We start from the raw sequence: 23,474 nt of genomic DNA, 5'->3' as shown, positions 1-23,474 counted from the left end.
TCGTGAGCCATGCGGAACGCGACAGCATCGAAACTGAAGCCGGATTCCGCTGCGACTGACCACGGCAATAACCAGTGAGCCATTTATCATCACGGCTTGAATCTTTATGTAATAGTCGTTTCGTTAACTTACAGGCGCACACAAGCTAACGAACTAGCTCCTGCATTACATATGAGCAGTCAGGAACCTCCACTGCTGTATCCGAAACAAACCTTTAGCTGCTGGGCCATCGCTATACGCGCCCACTAACGAAACAAAGAGCGATATAGGAACGCGCTTAACATTTTTCATCTTACTGTAGCCGTGCCTATAGGCGACTTGGTTGCGTTATCAAAATATCTATTTTTTTTTTCGAGTCCACCGGCACCTCATTTCGTTAAGGAAAAAGAATAACCTTTTGGTAAATCGAAGTTAAAGCACTGCATTTAATGTATTAAACGGTTGCACACACGATAATTCACCCGTATTTTGTGCTCATTGGTCCCAAGTGTTTTCGCTGTTCAGTTTGGTTTATCTTTGGGCATTTATTTTTCCAGTAGTGAAGCGGTGCATCACGTTCCTGCAGAAAAAGACAACAGCCGTTCTAGTAGCTTCATGTCCCGCAAGCATTTGCTTGTGGAGCCAGCAGTGTTATCTGTTCTAGCGTACAAATTAGCGCAGAAATCTTCTCATGTGTGACCTTAATATTACTCCGCCTGTTGATATGCATTCCGTTTAGGCCCTTATCAATTTTGTGGATAGTAACAATATTTATTTAACATGCTCCTTCAGCACCCTAGAAAGTACAGTGTACATTTGCATGCCATGCAGTCACAAACCATTCCAAATACAGCGTGTTCAAAATTAAGCTTTGCGGTCTTCCTAAAATTAGGCACTGGAAGGCACGCGAAGACCACCGGCGCAAATGGCCATCAGTCTATATGGCCATCAGTAGAGGCTCTTTGGTCTCCTGGTTATTAAAACCACCAGCTATGCGATGGCCATGGCACCGTGGCATGCCGAAAAGCCAGCAGGGCGAGCACCGCACGTACCAGCGCACTCTACCCCTAAAAAGCACCCAGATTAGATTTTTCTTTGTAAAAAGTTACGTCCGCTTCCTCTTTGTGTAGCGCCACATTTGCTATTCCTTCGTAAATTACATGTGCTTCCGCTGCTTATTATCATACCACTGTGGAAAGTACAGTTTCCCTTCTCGAAGGCTGTTTTTTATTCTATGTTATGCGCTCGCACTCATGCTCTCCCATCACACATTGGGGCGGACCAGCCTTTTGAAGCGATATTATAAGGGAGTGTACGTGTGACCTCGGCTTGTCACGGAGGTCCCGCCAAAAGACCATGCGTCTTGTCATGCATCACTAGCAGCTAGTGATAATGGCAGTGTTTCTTTTTTTCAATTTCGGCAATAAAATGGCTTGTGTTGCAAAGGTTGTGGGGCGCCACCGCTCGTATCTGAAACGTCAAACCAGGGTGCTTCAATAGACAGTATTGAGGAACATTAGCATTAGCATAAGAACATTAGCACGGAGGCCTCGATATTGTCGCGGGTGAAGTACACCTAGGCTGGTCGGAATTAACGCCTGTCTAAGAGCTACACAGAACTGTCCTGCTGTTGTTTTCACCTATCGCCCGCTTTCCAAGCACACAGGCTCACATATGGAATGTGGCATTGCTTCCTACCCCAATGTAGCATCGTTGAGACGCTAAAAGAAACGTAGGAAAGTAATGAAGACAGTTGTGGCTGAACATATGAAACGAGCATAATAGGTCACATGTACCCCAGAGTAAGGAAATCATGCAGAATTGCTGTAAAACATAGTTGCAGAGTGACCTGCCGAACGTAAGCCAATGTCTCTCCAGGGGTTGGTCCCAAGTGGGAAGTAAGGTTTCACTCTGGCGACGTAAAGGACTTCAAGTTAGGGCTGATGACGGGAACCTCTAAATGTACTTTCTACAATAGCGTCATAGTTAACCTCGCTGAGTCGCCGCAAAACTATTTACGGAAAATAGTACCTACGTAATAGTTTTTTCGAATGACCATGCTTTCGGAAAGGCGTCCACATGCAAACCACGTCGCCTGCCCGCGTCGCCTGCCGTCACCACACTTGCCCTAACCTAACCTACCTGAGACAACCAAGATTATTGTAGCCACGTCTACAACCCCTGTGACAGCCCCAGTGTCCCTATTCGTGCTGCAACAGCCCAGGAAGCCACTGACCTTCCGTGATCCATCGTTTCAAGGCCCGATAACTGGCTGGAAACATACGAAAGAGTCGCTGGCAACAATTGGAACGCCGATGACAAACTTTGGCATGTGTACTTCACCTTTTAGGACGCTATGGCTTTATTACCGCGAGCCAACTCCGACTACGCGGAACCTGCTCTGCAATGGTACCCTGCATACCTTCAGGAGCGTCCTGCGCAAAGAGCGAGCCCAAGCTCTACTTAAACCTGCGTGCAACTGCCAAACAAGAACATCGCGATCCTTCTGCAGGAAATCACTCGCCCCTTCCGCCACCCCCACCTCGACACGTCTGAAGAAAAGAAAGTAAGGTTTTTCAGGCGGGGTGTGAAGGAACAACTATTCGCCTAATTGATGCGTAATCCACTGTCGCCGAGTTTCTTTCGGAGACCACAATGATCGAGGAAACATTTGAATTATGCACCAGGCAATGTAACCACCCTGCGCTAACAAGAAACTGCGCAGAAGCTCCAGTGATAGACGCCGACGACCCGCGCGAGACGATCAGAGCGGTCGTACAGGAAGAGCTGCAGAACTTGTGCCTAAGGTCGCAGTCCCAGGTGGCCTCAATCGCTGGCATAGTTAAGGAGCTTCAGCGGTTCCGGCATCGCTGCAATCCCAGACAAAAGCGATGTCCTACGCAGCCATCACCCTTAATCAAGGTCCCCTTCAGCGTTCATGCCGGGGTTCCGTAACACCACAATTCCGTCGCCAACCACCACCGCCGCCAGCACACCTGCCCATCGCCAAGTGCAGCTACCCGAGAAAGGTGGACAATCGTCGCGCCACCGACCACCGCCCGCTACGCTATCACTGCGTGGAAGCCCGGCAAGTGTAACGCTGATGCCCATACCGCGACTTCAGACTGCGAGCCTTTGCCGCCGCTAAATAGCGCCCACAGCAGAGCGAATGACCAGGTGATCTCGCCTACCACCTCACCGCCATCATCTGTCGCAGCAGCGACGACAATACACAGCCAGGGGCCGCTCCGTCAGCCCATTTCCGGAAAAGCAAGCAGCAACCGATGGCAGGGCGGATGCTTTTCGTCGAAATGACGAAGATCCTCAACCGCCGATGGTGACGCCGAAGAGACTATTTCGACGACACAACACCGACACGCCACAATCCCGACGAAGACTAGAAGCAAAGAATGCACCGACGTGACAATGCGACGTACCAGCCGTGATCCGACGCCAAGATCTAACTTGAACATCAAACAACGAGCCACTGACCACGACACGTTGCTCGTCGGCCACACAGTCACTGCGTTAGTAGACACAGTAGCCGAGTAGTCCGTCATGAGTGGGTCCTACACCGCCCAGTTGAAAAAAGTGAAGACAGCATGGAAGCCGCCATATACGGACCACTGGAGGACACCTAATAACGCTGACTGGAATCTGCACTGCGAGAATTAGCACTCTTGTCCGGACCAACCCTGCTACCTTCATTATCCTCGAGAAGTGTTCACGAGACGTCATTCTCGGCATGAACTTCCTGAACCAACACGGCGCGTTCATTGACTTCAAGTCGAAGTCGATAATGCTATCCGAAGATCAAGCGATACCGCCGAATTCTGCTCGTAGTGATCATGCCTGCAATGCGCTCGAAGATCAAGTCAACATCCCGCCTCACTCCAGCATTGTCATTTCCGTCGGCACCGTAACAATCGCAGACGTAGAAGTCGTCATCGAGTGTGACCGACGTCTGCTACTCAACCGCACAATTTGCGTAGCAACAGGAACCGCTCGACCGCACAGGGTAAGGACAAAGTGGGGCTGACAAGCTTCAGCCAAAATTTCAAGCATGCCAACAAAGGCACCACAACCGCATACGTCGAGGAAATTGTGAGAGCCAGCAACACATTTGTCCTTTAGGATACTGCAGCATCTACCCCGACACATTTAGTTGCCGAGCCATACTTCGACATAAATCCAAGTAGCTCCACTAGTAAGCAGCAGCAGCAGCTCAGCAGTCTTCTCCGACGATACAAAGACTGCTTTTCGACGTCATCAAGAGAGCACTCGACCACTCCGCCAGAGCCCTTATCGAGTTTAGACAAAATTTTAGACAAAGCAAGTCGACAAAATACTGCACGATGACATCACATAGCCGTCGAAAAGCCCGTGGGCGCCTCCTGTAATCTTGAAGGAAAAGGACGGAACCCTAGGTTTCTGCGTCGATTATCGTCGACTGAACAAGATCACGAAGAAGGACGTATACGCCCTCCCACGGATCGATGACGCATTAAATCGCTTCTTCAATGCTAAATAATTCTCGTCGATGGATGTCAAAACCGTGTTATTGAATATAGAAGCTGACGAGAGGGATTGCCAAAAGACCTTCATCACGCCAGAACACCTGTATGAGTTCAAGGCCATGTCCTTAGAACTGTGCTTAGCGCCTGCAACGTTCCGGTGCGCGATGGACATGGTATAAGCAGGCTTGAAGTGGCAACCCTGTCTTGTTTACTTGAATGGCGTCGTCATCTTTGCCGCAAGACGATCACCTTAGGCGGCTTGGAACAGTACTAGAGCAATCAAGTTATCAGGGCTCACTTTGAAGGCGAAAAAGTTGCATTTCGCTTAAGACGAGCTTCTATTTTCAGACCACGTCATCAGCAAATGTTGAGTCTTTCCCGTAGGTCTCTCTTCTCATTTGTCATAGCTGCGGGAACTCTGCGAAGAGGTGCACTTGCGCACAATCTGCCTAGACAGCCACAAGGTTGCAGCATCAGAATGCGCGGTCATATTCACCGTGTATTTATGCACTGACTCCCCGAAGATATCACCAATCTATGTCGCCAACGCAGGTGGACACTCAAGCCGACTATGGCGCTGCTCCAAGGTTGCGACTACAAGACGTGCGAAAGGTCATCAAGTCCGTGTAGGTGCAAGTCGAAAGCAGAGAGCGAAGCTTCCCGTTCAAGGTCCCTACCAGAAAGCACCCTCGCGAGAAAGGTGCGATGCAAACCGTGTCTAACACCGCAGCTACGATGAGCATTAGCGCTGGCTGCAAGACCTGCATCGAATGGCCCAACCTGCTATGTACTGTGCTATCACCGGGACCACGCCTATGAGACTGCCAAGTCACCTGTCACCTGTAGAAATTACACGCTGGCGAACTCGCAAGAATTGTCATTTTAAACGCGGCTTTGGAGGGCACGTTGCATGAAAGGGCTACACTGCAGCGTGGCTCATGAGGAAGTACTGCACGAAACATCAGTTGTAACATGGAAACACTACATATTTTCATATGAAACAAGAACATTTCCATATGGAAAGAAGACAGCAAGAGCCTATCTGCCGCGAGCAGTAATAAACTTGTCGAACAGGACACAACTAAAAGTCAGCGGTTGTACGCCTTCACCTTTGCTGATGCAAATGGCCACAGCGTGAGCGTCCCGAACGCACAATTCCTTCTTACTTCGGTTACTGCTTGACACCAGTTGCCAAAGAACGTTCATTTCAGGTTACCTGTCCAAAAGGTTCGGCCTGGATTCTCTCGAGACAGAAGACCTCGTTGTGCAGACGTTTGAGGCTTCTAATTTTTCCCGCCATTACCGCTGTCCAAGCATCAGGCCCAAATTACATAGTCATTTCAACTCCCACGACTTCGTGGTAGGCTCGTTAGAAGTACATGAAGTCTGCACTGTGAACACTACAGCCATCGGTCATGATTTCTCGGCACAGTTAGATCAACACAAATGCTGACTGCTGAGGAGCATAACTAGGAAGGACCATTGACTAGATTGCTGGACAAGACGAGTACAAACAGAGGGAAAGCTGCACATCCGTACTACCGACGCTCTCCTCGAGGCGCATTCCGCGTTGCGTCATTCTTTCCCCTCCGCGACATATTTCATCGTTTGAACTTCACCTGTTCTGCGATGCAAGCCCACTGACAAACGGTGCAGCCGTCTACATGCGTTACCAGATCAAAGAAGGAAAGTTTAACGTTCAGCTGCTCATAAGCAAGTGCAGATTGGGTGAGGAAACAAACGCGAGTTAATGACATCTTAGTTGAAATCAACAAAAAGAAATGGGCGTGGGCAGCACATGTAATGAGGAGGGAAGATAACCGATGGTCATTAAGAGTTGCGGACTGGATTCCAAGGGAAGCGAAGCGCAGCAGGGGGTGTCAGAAAGTTAGGTGGGCAGATGGCATTAAGAAATTTGCAGGGGCAACATGGCCCCATTTAGCACATGACCAGGGTACTCGGAGAAGTATGGGAGGTGGCTTTGCCCTTCAGTGGGCGTAGCCAGAATAATGATGATGATGATGATGATGATGAAGCAATTGCAGGGTCGCACTGCTGAAAACTACCTCGTTGTCATACGTAGAGCTTCTTGTGTACTTGCTAGCTGTCATGCTGTGGAGCTATATCGAGGAATTCCAGAAACATTGAGATGTTAGGATTTTTTGGAGGGACTCATCAATAGCCCAACATTGGATTGCAGCCGACGCTAATCAATGGGAGACTTTCGAGAAACCGTATTCTTGAAATACAACGCCCGACGTCAGGGTATCCTTGGAGGCGCTGCGCAGGCCACGACAATCCAGTAGATACGATGACGCGACATTGTGGACACTGACGCGATACGCGACACTGTGGTGAACCAGTTCTTCGTTGTTGTGACAGCTTGCGAAACAACGTTCGGCTCCTTTACCGGATGCGCTTTCTAGAGAAACCAATGAAGTGAGACTAGCTTGCCCCGCGGCAGTAATGGCACCTCCTCCATTCCTACACGAGCCAGTGCTTGAGGCTGCAAGCTTTGAATGCATCCCCCGTTTACTCCGAATAGCGGAATGGATCATGAAGTTTCTTCGGAACGCTTCCACCAAAAAGCCACTGAAGGCGCTGTAGTTGCATCAGGCGGATATCTATGTATTGAGGCTTCCCCACTACTACGCATTCGCGAGCGAAGTCCCGGCCCTGCAGTAATGATAGAAATTTTCGCATACTCGCAATGTGCCGACATTACAACCGCTTATAGACCATGACAGATTACTTCGTGTAGGAGGCCGGCTTCAGCAGGTTAGCTACCCGGAGGAGTTGAAGCACCCGATCTTGCTTCCGGGGATCACTGACTCACCGAAGTCTTGGTTGATGCAGCACACCTACGACTATGGCATGGTGGAGTTCAACTCACTCTCCTGGATCTTCAGAACCGCTTCTGCATTCTGAAGGGGCGTCAGAGGAGAGAATCAGGGAAGAAAGAAAGGTTTTACGTAGTTGAAATTTAGTTCTGTGTGCTCCTCTACTGCCGTGCTCAAAGACTGTCGACTGCTTAAGTTTACATCGTTCCCTTTTCGTGTGCTGGGACAAGGGCAGTACACCTGCAGTGGGCCACATATATTACAGCGCAAGCATGTTTTGTAGCCTTCAGGGGATTTGCAACACGACAAATTGCTGCCATCGTGCACTCTAACAGCGCGAAAGCATTCCGTTGCAGCACCGAGCACCTGTGCATTCTGTTCGAAGAGAAAGTCCAAAAATAGGCCAGCTCTAGCCGAATCCCATGGCGCTTCAATGAAGAATGTGCGCAGCTGTTGGAAGTCCTTGGGGGTCGTGTAACCCGGAAAATTAACAATGCACTAAATCACTGCCTAGGGCAGGGCTACTCCAGTTAGAACGAGCTACTCGCCATGCTTGCTGAAGTTGAGGCGGCGGTTCATTTTCGTCTGCTTATTTGACAGTCATGCACTCAAATTTAATTCAGAAATCACCTACGTGTCCAAAATAAATATATATCTTCGTCAAGCATGGTTATTGTCCTTCTGGATAGGGACACAGATATTCTAGGCGTCTAGGCGCACCGAGGGCCACTAGCTTCGTGTGCGCTATGGCACGCAAACGCTTGCCCGTAACCCGCATTCACGAGATAAGACGTCACTGTAATTTTTAGCCTTCCGATGCAGGCCGTCACGATTTTCGACCAGCCACTACAATCCAAGCAGCGAGAAGCGGGCCAATCACAGACGTCGGCACCGCCCTCCTCATTAAGGTTATCTATCTTCATTGAGGTAGCTCGGCCCTACCGAAACCCTTTCCACTTCAGCGTGCTGCTTGCCTGTTGTCAGCAAAACAGATTCCTTTAAAATCACGTCAAAAAAGGAAATGTTGTTCGCTTTGAAGCCAAACAAAGGTGACCTCCTATAAAGAAGGAGAGCGCATCATTGGCCTGCTGAAACGATACTGCAGGTCTCCGGCAGACGCTTGCCTCGGCGGTTACGTAACTTGCTGTCAGTAGATTGCAACAAAATACATGGAATAGTTTTACGTTATGTGGCCCCTATTATTAGCTATTTCAGAGTTCATTTCCGGAGTTCTGTAGAAGTGTGGATAATGATGCCTTAGGATTAACTTCTTCTTACAGACGCCTCCTCACAATGGTGAGAAGGCGTCCCTGAATATTTCTCTGCCACAGATTGTTTTGTCCACCAAGCTTGTATTTTCTGTGCATTATGTCTTGCACATCACTTTCTAAGTGTCTCTCTTTTAATATATCCGTGTGGCAGCACTCGCATCTTAGCGTTGTTCCTGTGCTCGTTAAGTAAATGATTGATTGAATGATAGATTCATTCGTATTAACTCGGTCGGCAGCTTAAGAATCTGCTTTTCTTTAATTCTACTACATGACTCGGGCGTTGCTAGTGACCTGTATGTAATTCCTCTGTCGTCTATCTGGCAACTGCTTCCTATGTCTGCCAATTCTTATTTATCCTTACAGTTAGTCCTTTCCTATCTCCTACTACATATTAGGTACCTTAGCGCCACATTGCCAGCATAACAAAACAGCGGCTAGGATGTGGGCATAATCTGTCGCATCCTTTTGCAGCGGTGTATAGTTCCGGGCATAGCTAGATCATTATTGGCTGCACTAAAAGGTTTCATTTTTGCTCGCTACATGATACGGTACAGCAATACGTGGCAAGGCATCGCCTTTGTGCATACTCGTCGTATACCGAGAATTGCTGTGGAAGCCACCACCGGTAAGCGTAATAGCCACCCTAACCGCGATACACTATAGCAACATGGCAGTGCCCTTACAGCGCCGACTACCCGCCTCGATCTGAATTCGCGATTGTTATTTGCTCTACGCCCTGGCAGCAAGAAAAAAGTGGCAAAATAATTCCTCACTTTTGCTCAGTGTCATCGTAAGCTGAGGTCAAAGAGTTATGTATGTCTTGCCGTAAATATTGAGATAGGTTTTTTGTTTTCACGCTGATGGGACTGACATGTGCTCCCTGCAAGATCATCCCGCATGTAATCTAATCACATATTATGAACTTTCTAGACGCTAACAACCTCTTTCATCCTTCAGAGCACGGGTTTCGCAGGGGCCGTTCTTGCGAGACCCAGCTTGCACTATTTCTTCATGACGTGCATGCTAATCTTGATCGTAACATACAAACAGATGCCATATTTTTTATTACTCGAAAGCATTTGACAAAATAGCTCATAAGCGCCTAATACTAAAGCTTTTTAGTTTGCATTTGCATCCTGATGTCCTAAAATGGCTTGAGCAATTTTTAACTAACCGTTCACAGTATGTCTCATTTAATAACCAGGATTCAAACATTGCCTTCGTTACATGAGGTGTACCACAGGGGTCCGTCCTTGGCCCCCTTCTTTTCCTAACTTACATTACCTACCTAACCTTGCATGTGTCCTGCTGTATTCGTATGTTTGCCGATGACTGCGTTATTTACCGCGCAGTCAATACCATCACTGTGCAAACCACTCTTCAATCCGACCTTCACCGGGTAAAAGAATGCTGTGATGTTTAGCTGATGACACTCAACTCTGATAAATGCAAACTTGTCTCATTTACCCGTCGTCATCACCCTCTTCGCGTTTCCTTTCCGATTGGTGACATCACCGTGGAATCAGTTGAATCCTAGAAATACCAAGGTATCACCTTGACTTATGATCTAACCTGGAAAGCGCATGTAACTAATGTTATTACATCAGCTAGCAAAATGTTGGGCTTTCTAATACGTCATCTTCCCCTCGCTCCATTGCATGTAAAACTGTTAGTCTATAGATCATTGCTAAGAACGAAACTCGAATACGCACCTGCCATCTCGGATCCGCATCAAGCATATCTCGCCAATGCTCTCGAGGCAGTTCAAAATTGGGCCACCAGGTATATTCATTGCACATAAGCTTACAACGTCAGCATATTACCTTTAAAAAAGAATATTTCTTATCGCTTCTATCCCTTCGTCGCTTCATTGCCACCTTTTCCCTTTTCCACAGGTTCTACTATTTGACGCTTAATTGACCACCATACATTGTTCCCCCAACGCGCCGGTCACTACACATTGGTCATCCCCAGCATGTAGCACAACCACATTCGCACACAAATACATTTTCAGGCTCATTTTCCTACTGAGCATCTAAAGACTGGAATAGCCTTCCTCATCAAATCGCTGCCATCGCCTGCTCTTCAGAATTTGCTCAACATGTAACAACTTTTTTTATTTACAGAATTGAATGCATTATAACATTTGTTTGTATCTGTTGTATTTCCACTCCTTATGTATTACCCCTACTATGGGGTCCTTAAGGAAATAAAATTAAATGAAATGAGAGAAGGCGGCGAGCCTAAAACTGGTTTGATTTCTAGTTAGCAGATAGCGCGCACTATTAGTACCACTGATACGTTGATGATGTAGAACGCTATAAAGGCCTAATTGTTCGCTGCATCATTAATCTACTGCCCCGTTCTAGCATGGTACATGAATGAGGGTAGCGAGCTAACTCCAACTAGACGCCGAGCAGACGCTGTGCCCCAGGTGGATGTTTATGATGGCGTTCGCCCTTAGTACTTGCTAGGGAGGTTGCAAGGTAACTGCAGGGAAAGTGTACAGCTAAAGCGAAGCACTGCTGTCGCATCCATGTAAACGAAGTTTATGGCTATGGCGTCAACACATTTTTCTGTCAACCCACCTAACATGGAGTAACATGTACGGACAGGATGACAAGCAGGCACTGAGCAGACGTCGCGGCGCGGATGGGCACATCTCGAGGGGCATTCAGCTTTCCTTTTGGTTGAGAATTCGGTTAGCTTCTACACTGCTGTAAGGAACTACTAAGATAGAGTATAGAGGCTACGTACTATATTTTGATCGAAGCGAAAGCGATGCCCTGTGGCTGCGCATCGACGTAACATATCACTCAGCGTGTACAATAGTAAATAGTTACAGATCTGTAGCGACTAATAATGTCATAAATCATTCATGTTTTCTGATGTAGAAGCAGGTGACCTAATTTTATTGCGGATTACATGGTGCGTGCTTAATATCTTTAACGTATGACCCACCACTTTTTGGCTGCGAATTCGAACAGTGACAGAAATATGTCTAGCATTCGTAGCGTCGACTGTTATGTTATGCATGGAACGGAGTATAAAGTCTTTCAACTACTCTTGATCATCTGAATTGCGTACATTTCCTGTAGACTTCTGTCTTGCTTGGACTACTGTTAGAGGGACATGTTCGAAGCTATAAAGACAAGGGTCTCACGAAAACTAGTCTCGTCGGTTAAGAGGACGACTCACATGGGAAACAACAAAAATAATTTTTTTCTTGCTGAACCAGCTTTCAGTTGTTATTTTTGTAAGCGCTGCAGACTTCACTGACGAACGCGGACCTCATTTGCCTTGGTAGGCCTGGCAGACAAATCGCTTTCTTTCATTCAGGGCTACAACGTGATGAATCACAAGACAGGACATACTTGACATCATGGAAGCGCGTCACAGCGCCACAGCACGATGAGATACGCACACGGAATTTCGTAGATTGCCATGTCCCATAAAACCTTTCCTAATAATCAGAAATAAGAAAGCGCGTGCTCATATTTTATAAGTAAATTGTTGCTGTGACGCACCTAATGCGCCAAGCACTAGGCGTTAGGGAAATTCCTGAAGTGTTTTTTTTTGTCTTTTGTGTTTAAAGAGAAACTGAAATGGTTTTCAATTTCCATGAATTGCTGGGGTTGGGAAGAACAGACCTAATTATTTGCGGTCCTGAAATTTTTTTCTTCGTTTTGTTAATAAAAGGGGTGGAAATCGCTTTCTAAATCCCCCCGCGGACACGCCCCCGTCGCTTCCCGGAGCGCCGGGTGAGGCGGCAGCCGGAAGAGAGAACCGGTGACAGTGTTGTCATTCCGGGGATGACCCCTGACTTGGAGATTGCTCAAATCCCTCACCGGCAGAGGAGCAAGCCTACAACCTGTCCTCGCCGCGGCCGTCACGCTGGGTATCAGCGAAGAGGCCTTTGCGGAGCTAATCGCCGGCCAGTTCGCGCTGGCTGTACAACGAACTGCAACCATCCTGCCGGTAGTACCTGGGGTGGACATCGAGCCAGGTTACGGCTATCGGCCAGGACCCGCTGACGCTGCACGACCTCCAAGTGGCCCTGAAGAGGGGCACGTGCCGCAGCGCACCAGGAGCCGACGCAGTGACGACCCAAACGCTGCGCAACCTGGCCGCCAGCGAGCAGCATCGCCTGCTAGACTGCTACAACGACATCTGGTGGTCAGGCCAGGTGCCGGAGACATGGCGCACAGCCATCGTGGCCGCCATCCTGAAAGCCGGACAGCCGGCTGGAAACGTGAGCTCCTACCAGCCTGTCTCTCTCACCTCCGCCACTTGCATGGTGATGGAGGCGATTGCTATGATCCGACTGGACTGGGTGGCGCATGCCCATGGCTCTCTGGCCGACGAGCAGACGGGGTCCGGCGGCGCCGATGCACCGCAGACTCCATCTCGGATGTGGTCTCTACACTGGAAGGGGCCAAGGCCCGCGGTGACACCCTGCTCCTGGCACTTATTGACATCAAGGGGGCCTTCGACGGCCTGCCCCACCCAGTCGTTCAGCAGGCCCTGGACCAACTTGGCATCAGCGGGAACCTGCGACGGTTGATCTCGTCGTTCCTGCAGGAACGCACCTTTAGGGAACGAGAGGGCCGATCGAGGAGCTCCCCACGGCCAGTGGCAGCGGGCGTCCCACAAGGGCCGGTGGTGAGCCCTTTCCCGTTCAACCTGGCCCTGGCCCGGCTTCCTGCTGCCCTGCCGATCGACCCCCACTATCCCATGAATGCCTCCACCTACGCAGACGACATCCCCCTGTGGGTGCGAAGTCCCTCACACAGCCACCGCAGCGCGCGCTCGGTCCGGCAAAGAGCCCTCGACACCGCGGCTGCTTACCTGAGCAGGATTGCCCTTGCCATCTCGTCAAGGAAGGCCTTGCCATCTCGGCTCGGCGGAGGCCGAGCTGCTCCACCTCAGAGCAGCCGCCCGCCACACAGCTGCCCGGTTGCACCTGGCAGGCGTCCATTTACACTGGAGTACGACAGTGATGTACTTGGGTCTGCGAATTGATCACCGGCTGTCCTGGCTGCCTGCTGTCAAGACCCTGCATTTCCAGGTCCTCCGGGACCACAAAACAGTATTTCAGCTTCTTGCACGAGGACAGGGCTGTACCACTGGGGGGCTCTGCAGCTATATGATGCAGCAGCCACCTCACGCCTGCGGTACGCCCTCTCACTCGTGGCACTACCACCTGCCCGTCTCAAGAATCTGGAGCTACAGCATCGGACCGCGATTAGAGTCTGCATGGGCACTCCCTGCAGCTCCCAAGTCGCTGCAACCTTGGCCGAGGCAGGAGCACGGCCCCTGTCACTCCTCCTCCTGCAACAAGGGCTACGCCATGTTGACCGCCTCCACCATGGCCCAGACTGCAGTGCCCTGCTGTCCCGACTGCACTCGCGGCCCCATTCACAGATGGGCAGACTCTGTGGGCTGTACGACTAGGTGATTGGGAGGCCTCCAGCTAACAATACACAGCTGCCTCTACCCCAGATACCACCCATACCCATCACCACAGAACTGCCCAGCGTTTTTAAACGGAGCTCCCCGACTTGTGCCCTTCAGCAGGCGGCTGCCGCTCTCCTGCATCCTGCATGAGGACCACGGAGAACACCTGCAGACCTACGTTGACGGCTCGGTGATGCCGGACTCAGGCTTGTCGACTGCGGCCTGCGTGGTGCCTGCTTTGAGGAAGGGCAAGCACTGTCGCCTCCCCGACCATGTGACGGCAACAGCGGCAGAGGTAGCGGGCCTCCACCTGGCTGTGGACTTACTCGCGGAGGATCTGCTGGCGACCCCAGTTACTATCTACTGCGACTCCATGGTGGAACTTCTCAGCCTGCAGCGGCCAGAAAGGGCCAGCTTTGGGGTCGCCCTGCTCTCGACAAGGCTCATGGCGCTCCACGAAGCGGGCTGCTCAGTGTCCCTACACTGTCTTCCAGCCCACATAGGGACACCGGGCACGAGGTAGCTGATGCACTGGCAAAGCGTGCCCAGTACTGCGTGGTCCCGCCCAGCCTGGCAGTGACAGCCAATGATTTCACAAGCCAGAGGCTTCGACACTATCTGCTGGCCTGGCACACGGACAAGCGGATGTCCTTGACCCGCCCCCCGCGACCACTTCCACAGTGCGACCTCGCACGCAGGGAGACCTCCCTCCTTCTGCGACTGAGGATTGGCTGCTGTTGGACGGATGCTCGCCGCCATCGCCATGGCCTCATCGCCTCTTCAGCCTGCGCCTCCTGTGGGGAGCCTGAGACCGTGGAACACCTCCTGCTCGCTTGTCCTGCTTACCTGCAGCAGTGTGGCCGCCTCCTGCAGGAGTTCCGAAGCCTGGGGCTTCCTTCTGCTCCGCAGGAAGACATCACATCATCTTCCCTGGTCGCAAAGAGCTACCTGCCCTCCTATGTGTAGTCGAGTACCTCGACTCCTCGGGGCTCTCGGCGAGACTCTAGGATTTTCTGTAAAGGCGGATAGCCTCACAGTTATCCAAAGCACTCCAGGCTGCTCCACGTGCCACAACCAACTGCCTCCTGTTGGATCACCGCCCCCTGGCCTTTCACCAGATTACCATTCCTACCGGACCCACTAGGCCCAACCTTAAGGACTGCTCAGCCGCTGCCATGGCGATACTTTAACCCTCTACTCTCCTATCTCCTTTGCTCCCACTATCCCCCCACCCCTGTTGATGCTGGGCAGTGCTCCCACAAGGGCTGCAGAAAATATTGTCAACCTTTCCTTTTCCTTTCACGAACCACTTCTCTCTTCTCGGGAACCGTGCTACCGGGCCGGCATGCTGGCATGTGCTGGCGTGTTTCTTTCCGTCCTGCGTTTTAATAAACGACGCTACGAGAGATCTGCCGATGCTCACGTTTGTTTTCTTTTGCGATTTTCGTAAAGTGTTCTTCTTTTCTGTGCTACGTGAGTGCCTAGAGCCAAGGGCGCCCTACATGCCCTCGTACTGTGCAGCATTCGGCTGCGCGAACACAGGCGGGCGAGACGATGTGGTGTTTCACATGTTCCCGAAGGACAAGAAGCTTGCAGCTCAGTGGGTCCTTGCGTTGAGGAGAGATCATTTCGTGCTAACGTAATCAACTGTGCTGTGCTTGGACTATTTCCGTAACAGTGATTATCATCGGAGCTTGACAACAATGCTTGCGATCGGTATTCCAGTTTAATCGGCGCGACTGAAGCCCGGCGTTGTTCCGTCTATGTTCTCCCACAAAAGAAACACCTCGTCACGTCCAAGAGCGGCGCTCGCCAAGAGGAGAAAGCGTGAGGTAAGGGTTTTAATGTGCACACGGGCAATGTTTTAACAGGTGATCACCTGAGTATCGAACAAACGGCCTTACAGAAGGCTATAACAAAGCGAGGTGGAAGTACAGCCAGAAATATGCACATGCGTGAAAAGTGTTTGCCGTTTTCGTTAGATTTTGCCACTCCGCTTTGTCACGGAACATTGCATTACAGCCGCTTGTTCGGTGCTGTTTTGATACGGTGAAATAACTGGCCGGGGGTACACTTACGCATTCAGTGATATTTGTTATTCGTCCTACCACGTGGTGCCCGCATGTTTAGGTGTTCAGCATTCGTGTTCAAATCGCATGACATGAGGTGGTATGGTAATATTTTCATGCTCGCGTTAGAGTAGTTGAACTCGGTGTGTAAAAACTCCGTCCCGTAGATTTCGCACTCACAGCTTGCTACCAGCAGCGAAATGCCGCAAAAAAGGAGCGTCGGCGCAGCCGCGCCCGTGGCAAGACGAACGGGCTCAAATAATGAAGTAACGATGAGAGGTATTAAACTCGTCAGCGTTCGACACGGTCTAGCCCAACAGAGGCACCGCTGCTGGACAAAAAGTTTTCTTGCCCTTGTACCTAGAGAACTAGCTATGCATGACGCACCGCAAAATTATTCTTTGAAAGTAATTATATTGCATTACTCATTACTGTCTTATTAAGGTCATTGATTTGAATTACATCACCAATTACCGATTAAAAAAGGTAATGGTATTACTTTACGATTGCTTCGAAAACGTTTTCATGCATACAAGAAGCAAAAAGCAAAGTATAAAGGGACGCCAACCTTTCTTCAAGGTAACATACACTTGCCAACATTTCATGCCCTCCCCCCTCCATGTGCCTCCACGACACCTTACCACACTACCAGCCTTCTGGCGCCGTACACAGCTTACCGGTGCATATTTAGCGCAATTAATGAATTACTTTAGACATGAAATTACAGACAAAATAATTGACATCACTGAATCGCTAGACAACTAATCCATCAGAAAAATTACTGAAAAAGTATTTTAATTATTGTAAGTATTCTAACTGCTGTCATGTATGCTGATATGCTTAACTTCATGACACCCATGCCTTGCACTCTTTCAGGTACTAGCAGAGCTCCTTGAGAACCAAGCCCCTAAAAAACCTGGTCCACTACATCAAAAATCGGAGATTTTGAAGCAGCCAGAGTGACACAGGCAGATAATGTTGAACAGTTTGAAGCAGCAATTGTGGCACAGGCAACTGGTGTTGAACATAATTGCCCCGAAAGTTCACACAAGAGCCTTCAAGTTCTGATACAACCAGTAACAACTTGCACGGCCGTCACAAGCAGACATAACAAAAGTGCAACTTCATTTCACGTGGGACGCGGACAAAGCCTCGGGGTGTTTCAGTCGGTAAGATCATCTCACATTAGTCTGCCTCTTTCTGCACATTGAAATAATTCATGTTTTCAGGAAGATAATTTTAAGAATAAGAAAGTGCAGCACATTTTTTCAGTTTCAATTTATTGTTTCAATTAAATGCTTGGGTTTCAATGAAACCCAAGCATTTCAATTATTTTAAATGCTTGGATTCCTGGAAATTCTGTACACCTTATGAGATTAATTCTGGGATAATAATGGGCTATGAAGTAATACCATAAACGTTTTAAGAATTGTTTTTTTTTTCTTTTAAGGTGTCCAGGTTGGCAACTTCATGGTAGACGTTGCTACTCAGGTGATGAATGTGGCAGAGCCATGTTATGAGAGTGACAGCCTAAGTGACAGTGAACCTGCTCCTGATTTCGACGACGATTACAGTCCTGACAATGACCCTTGCCACGAGTATGTTATGCTATCCTTACTGTTGCATAGCCTTTGAGATGTCTGCACTTTCTGCAGCCTGTGGTTCATGACTAGTTGTGCAAATTACATACAACTCTCCTACAAGTTGTCAAATCATCTAAATACTTTCCATTCGGAGAAAATCTCATATTTCTCGCAGGCCCGACCACTGTGCTGACTCTTCGGAAGAGGGAGTAATTTTAGTTGAAAAAAAGGCACCTGACAGCATTGTTTCAAGTCTGTCATGCGTGCCTTGCTCCTTGCACATACAGTCTTCGCTGTGAAGGGACACTTACAGAGGTGTGTGCTCAGTGCCCACTAGGACACCAGCTACGCTGGAAGAACCAAGACGCTGTAAACCAGCAGCCAGTGCAAAACCTGGAGCTTTCTGCTGCCCTTTTGCTTTCGGGCAATAACCCTTCTGCAACTTTGAGGATGCTGGCTTCTATAGGTGTTGAAGTTGTTACCGACAGGACCTTCTTAAACATGAAGCATGTTCACCTTTGGCCGGCAGTTGACAAAGTAGGGAAGCGTGTTGAAAAATGATGCGTGTTTTATTATTTCCAGTGCATTTTTTCACTACTTTGAAATATACTTCCTGAAGGTTTGGAGGGAACAACAAGAGCAGCTTTTCAAAAATGCCCGTGCCCAAGAAGTGGAGCTTGCAGGGGATTAGCCGGCTAGCTCGTCTGGCTTCAGTGCCAAATTTGGCACATACTCTTTGACGGATGTTGCAAACAACAAAGTGCTCAACGTAGAGCTTGTCCAGGTTTGTTTTAACTTTTCTGTAGCGTTTTGTAAAGACTTCACAGGGCCTACATACCGCTGAATATTGTGCTGCTGCAGTGGTTCCTGCTGCTTGAGTTTATTTTCTTAGCAACATGTTTTCTCAGTAGGTTACAATATTGTCTCTTCTAATTACAGTCAAATGAGGTAGGCGGCAGCTGCCACATGGAACTGGGGGTTTTAAGCGCAGCCTTCAGTTCCTAGAAAACCATAGTATCTCTGTGAAGACTTTTGTGACTGAACAGCATGCTCAGATCAAGGCCTATATGCGACGAGAAAAACCAGAAATTGGGCATGAGTTTGATGTCTGGAATTTCGCAATATGTATCGTGAAGCAACACATTTATATGCTGGGTTGAAAATATTGGCGCTTGCTATACGCATTGTTATAAAATATGGACACTGAATGTCAGAGCATTATGCATATCAGGTGTCTCTAAAAATGACTGAAGTTTCAAAGCGACATGACTGCAAAGAACTGCAGCCATGCGTGAAGTCAGTTCAATATCATTTGTATTGGGCAGTCGCAATCAGCCATTCCCACAGCGAGCAGATTGTTCCCCAGTGGTTGTCACTGCTAAACCATATTAAGGATGTGCACATTCACAGAACAGCAGTATTCCCAGCATGTCTATATGGGAAAACTGAACGCCGGCAGTGGCTCAGTGAGAGTAAGTACTGTTAGTAAAAATGTAGGGAAAGGAAGGAGGCGTTACTCAAAACTATTGCAATGCTTTGCATGTACATTTTGTGTCTAAGCGTGTAAAGGAGGTTTTGGGTATCATAGCCTTTGTATAATGCAATAGCAGTCTGCAAAAAAATCTTGGGTCTGTCCAATTTTGTTCTTTGCCATTATTAGCTCATATTGTGCAGGTATTCCTTGCTCAGTTCACAATTTGTGGTCTACTATTTCTGGCTCAGCTGAAACGACAGCTGATTCAGAAGTTATAGCAGCTAGCACAGCATTCTTTGCATAAATGTGGTGATCTTTTGCATGTACACGTTCATATACTATCTATGCTCATGCCACTTGAGTGGGATATAGACATTTCTTGTCAGTGAGGTTTCACGAAGACTGCCTAACTTACATGGCTCAACTTAGGACTGGTTTGTCCTGTGTCGAAATGAGGAAGTGTCTGTGCCATATTTTTTCACTCTAAGGCATTAGAAAAGCTCCAAGCGATTGCGGCTTCAAAGCCGCTCTTATTGGACATGCCCAAGCTACCAACACCGCATCAGACCAACGGTCTTGAAAGTTTTCATTGACTTTTGATACATTTTGCTCCAAAGTATTGCCAGTACTCATACCTTAGAATAAAGGCAAGGTAAGCCTCATTATTTTCTGCCAGCATATACCTTCTTATGCAACCTGCCAAGGTGGAAGTGAGAATTATACTTTTGCGCATGCTCACTTGCTGCAGTATGATGGACATTATCAACGCAGGAGCATCGTTTATTAAATACCTATGGTTGGTACAGGCTCGTATTCACATGGTTTCTCGGTCACCAACAATGTTTTGGAAGCAACCAGCTTTACAATACAAATTTCTACTTGGAAGATATTGAGCACACAAGGGTAGGGATATCACAGGCTTGCTGCGGCATACATTCTTCGACTGTCTAGTCAATTAAACTTCAACTAAAAATTATTGCCTTGCTGATTTCCTGTCACCCAGCACCCCCAATGAAAAAAACATTCAGATCTACTCAGGACGTACACACTCATCGTCTCTACATACTGTGCTAGTTACTGAAGCAAATTTATTATTACTTGGGGGGGGGGCAGTATAGAGCCTGCCAGGCCCTACCATGTGACCCATGCATTCTTCCGAAAACAGACATTGTAAATGATTACATGTGTACACGTAATTCACACATACCTGCTATTAATGTGTATTTGACCATGGTCCATCATTTCCGAACCCAGCTAGCCGCCTTACACCACAATGAAAACTGTGAAAGATGCCAAGCATGCAGAGTGGATGGTGAAGCCAGGTTGAATGCAAAATATCCAAAGGCTACAGGGCGCAAGGGAATTGCTTGCCCTGTAAAGCAACGGACAGATCACAGCAGGTGAAAATAATTTTACTTGTGCGTATCAACACCACTACTGCATAGTAACATCAAATGCTTTCCCAGAATATGTGAAAATGCTTTTGGACCTCGTGATGGTGGAGGCAAGGAACTCGTCATCACGGTTCACGAAAACTCGGCTCCCGAGGACCCCGCTACCATTCTGCAGCCAGTTTCCTCAAGTTTCCAAGGAAGATGCTGTGAGACGGAGGAGAACAAGGTTCAGTAAGTAACGTCGAGAGCTCATTCACTAAGAACAGAAAAATCGGCTTTGCGTGTTGGTGCAATTGCCTGATGCATTCTAATAAAAAATATTACTAGCTTGCAAATATCCATATTAAACTTACTGCCGTGCTTTCAGTAATTACGCAGAAGTCCAGTGACATTGTAGCCATTTCTTTCTGGTCTCATTTATTTACCTCTGCAAAATTCCTCTAATTTGCGACGTCTGTTCAGGTACTATCTGTAGTCGGACAGTAAAGAGGAAATATCAAGCAACATTAGTAGCTTTGTGGGCATCTACCAAAACTGAATGATGCTTACTGGTATAATGTTTCAAGCTGCAATTTGGTTTCAAGCTGCAACACTGAGTTTAGCAAATGCTCCATATTAATGTTTGCATAGTAACAATGTTATTCCTCACTTGTATTTAAAAAAGCATAACTACATAGAGGGTTAGTGCCAGCAAAGGTGATCTTTTTACATGGCAGTCACACTGTGGGTGTCGAAGGGAGAAACCTTTCAGCTACTGCTACTACACATACTCTTACAAAGCACTTATTATTTTACGCTTCAAGAAATGATTTCATATCTGACGGATTTCAGTACAGTGAAACAAAGAGTTGTACTCTGATGAATACATTATGGCAATGCAAACAATTTCATGAAATGCTCCTTGGAAACACCCAAAACAATTCAAATTGAGAAAAACTAACTTGCTGCATGGTATAGAGCATTTCATTAATACATTAGCACATCTATGTGCACTCACCTAAATGGAATCCCAGAAATGTTGCAAGCCTGTATATGAGCCTGTTCTGGACGGGTATTTCTTGCGGACAACTTCAAGCACACAGCTTGGCAGGATTCGACGGTTGTTCTTTCCTAAAGTTTTACATACTAGCCAGACAAAGTGGCGGTATGCTGCATACCTCAACTGCCTGCAAAAAATTTGCTTTTACATCAATCTTTTTCCACTGGCTATATCATTTTCACACCTGTTTGTAAACTTCATGCCTTGTCCAGCCGGTTTGACTTCTTTCTGGGCAAGTGGCACTTCCACTACTGCCCTGCTGAGGCGCACAGTCCTGAATAGTCTTGAAATTGTTACGCACTGCGTGCGCTGCGGTTTATTCGTAATCTCTTGCACCTCCTGGCAGCACAAGCCGTTCTATTCGTCTTCCATCAATACGCAGCACATGCAGGTGCACCTAGCTTAATGAAAGCCCGATTAGGCCCACATTTGCGCACTCGAAAAATGCGAACATTTTCAGCCATGAACGTCTGGTAGCATACATTTAGCGTAGCCGGATAGCCTTACGACAAATGCGGAAGCGCGTTGTTGCTAGCGTTGCTATACTCCGTTTCATGCATCAGGTGCAACGCTGTGGAGGCTCGAGATACTTTTTGCAGTGGCTGCGTTCGCACTTAGAAAGAGTTCGGTGTTTTTTGACCCAATTTTTGTGAAATTCTTCGTTATGTAAACTCAGTTCTGAAAACAAAAAGAATTTATCCATAGAAACAATCCGTGTACTAATACGGCTGCTAAGCGCTGTTTTAAATCAATTTGCTTTCCGGTATTTTTAATTGCAGCCCGTCGCGGCAGCTTCACGTGTATGCTCGCGCGAGCAAACGCCACTGGCATGCTGTGAAGCATAGACGGAAACGCGCGGAGTAATAAATTTTGGTGACCGGACTTCTCGCGTAGCTTCCACAGCGTCGCACCTGAGGTATGAAATGGAGTATAGGCTTGCCTAACAACATTCGACGCACGGTTGCAGTTACCATAGAGTTACCGTGTTTACCACACGGTGGTGGTAAAAGTGCCTAATATCTGTGTATCAACACTAGCATACAGCACGCATACCCATACTTCATCAAGTTACAATCGCAAAGTCGTCGAACCATAGTATGAACATTGCACAGTTAGTCCTCCTGGCCATCTCTGGATGTGTATGATAAGCGCTTTGAAACGTGGCACTTATGTTCGCGATCGTGTATAAACACGCTAAAAACCACAGGACTTTAGAAAAGCAGCGGCAAGCTGATTGACACCGCGGAATTGCACCCGTGTTTGCAATCTATTCAGAAGTTAGTGCTACGGCATTCTTCCAGCAGCAAGTTCCCAGTGACACTTAGCGCGTGTTTTAACTCGTCATTGGAAGGTGCAGCTACATAAAAAAACAAATGTACCAGCTAAGATTTCCAACGCGCGAGAAGGTGCACACATCGCTCTTGCTGTTGGCACACTCAACATGTCGTTGCCGCCGTTGCCGCCATCGTTTTACGTATCGGCTGTCGGTTCGAACATGTAAGGCGAAAGAACAAGTCGTCCGAGACAGAGATAACGTTCCATAATGCTTACAACTCAGCTGTGAAGCCAGAACAGAACAGCGTGCTATGCTCTGAAACGGTGGCGCCGACAAGCGGTCTCCGTGAATGATGTCACGGCGGTTCCGACCAATCACGGGCAACAGCGGCGTTGGCGCGATACCCTGAGGCGCTGGTGCGTGTTTTTTTGCAAAAAACTGCCGCTTGCGTGATCCACTGGTTACTTTTCATGAAATCACCTCTCATTAGAGAGGGAATAGGCAGAGTTTTCCTTTCCCCCATCATAAGCTCCACAGGCCACAAGCTTCAGACGGGGTCCTACCCCTCTAGAGGC

At 48.2% G+C, this 23,474-nt stretch overlaps 1 protein-coding gene across 3 annotated transcripts in view; it reads right to left on the bottom strand.

Annotated features, from left to right (window-relative positions):
• Positions 1-23,474, bottom strand: part of LOC135896810 (phospholipid-transporting ATPase ABCA3-like) — a 316,329-nt gene that overhangs the window by 83,167 nt on the left and 209,688 nt on the right. The gene's annotated exons all lie outside the window — the stretch shown is intronic.

The sequence above is a fragment of the Dermacentor albipictus genome, chromosome 9 (assembly GCF_038994185.2).
Source record: "Dermacentor albipictus isolate Rhodes 1998 colony chromosome 9, USDA_Dalb.pri_finalv2, whole genome shotgun sequence".
Lineage (NCBI taxonomy): Eukaryota > Metazoa > Arthropoda > Arachnida > Ixodida > Ixodidae > Dermacentor > Dermacentor albipictus.
The sequence above is the reverse complement of the archived record's forward strand: the minus strand, read 5'-3'. Positions and strand labels throughout refer to the sequence as shown.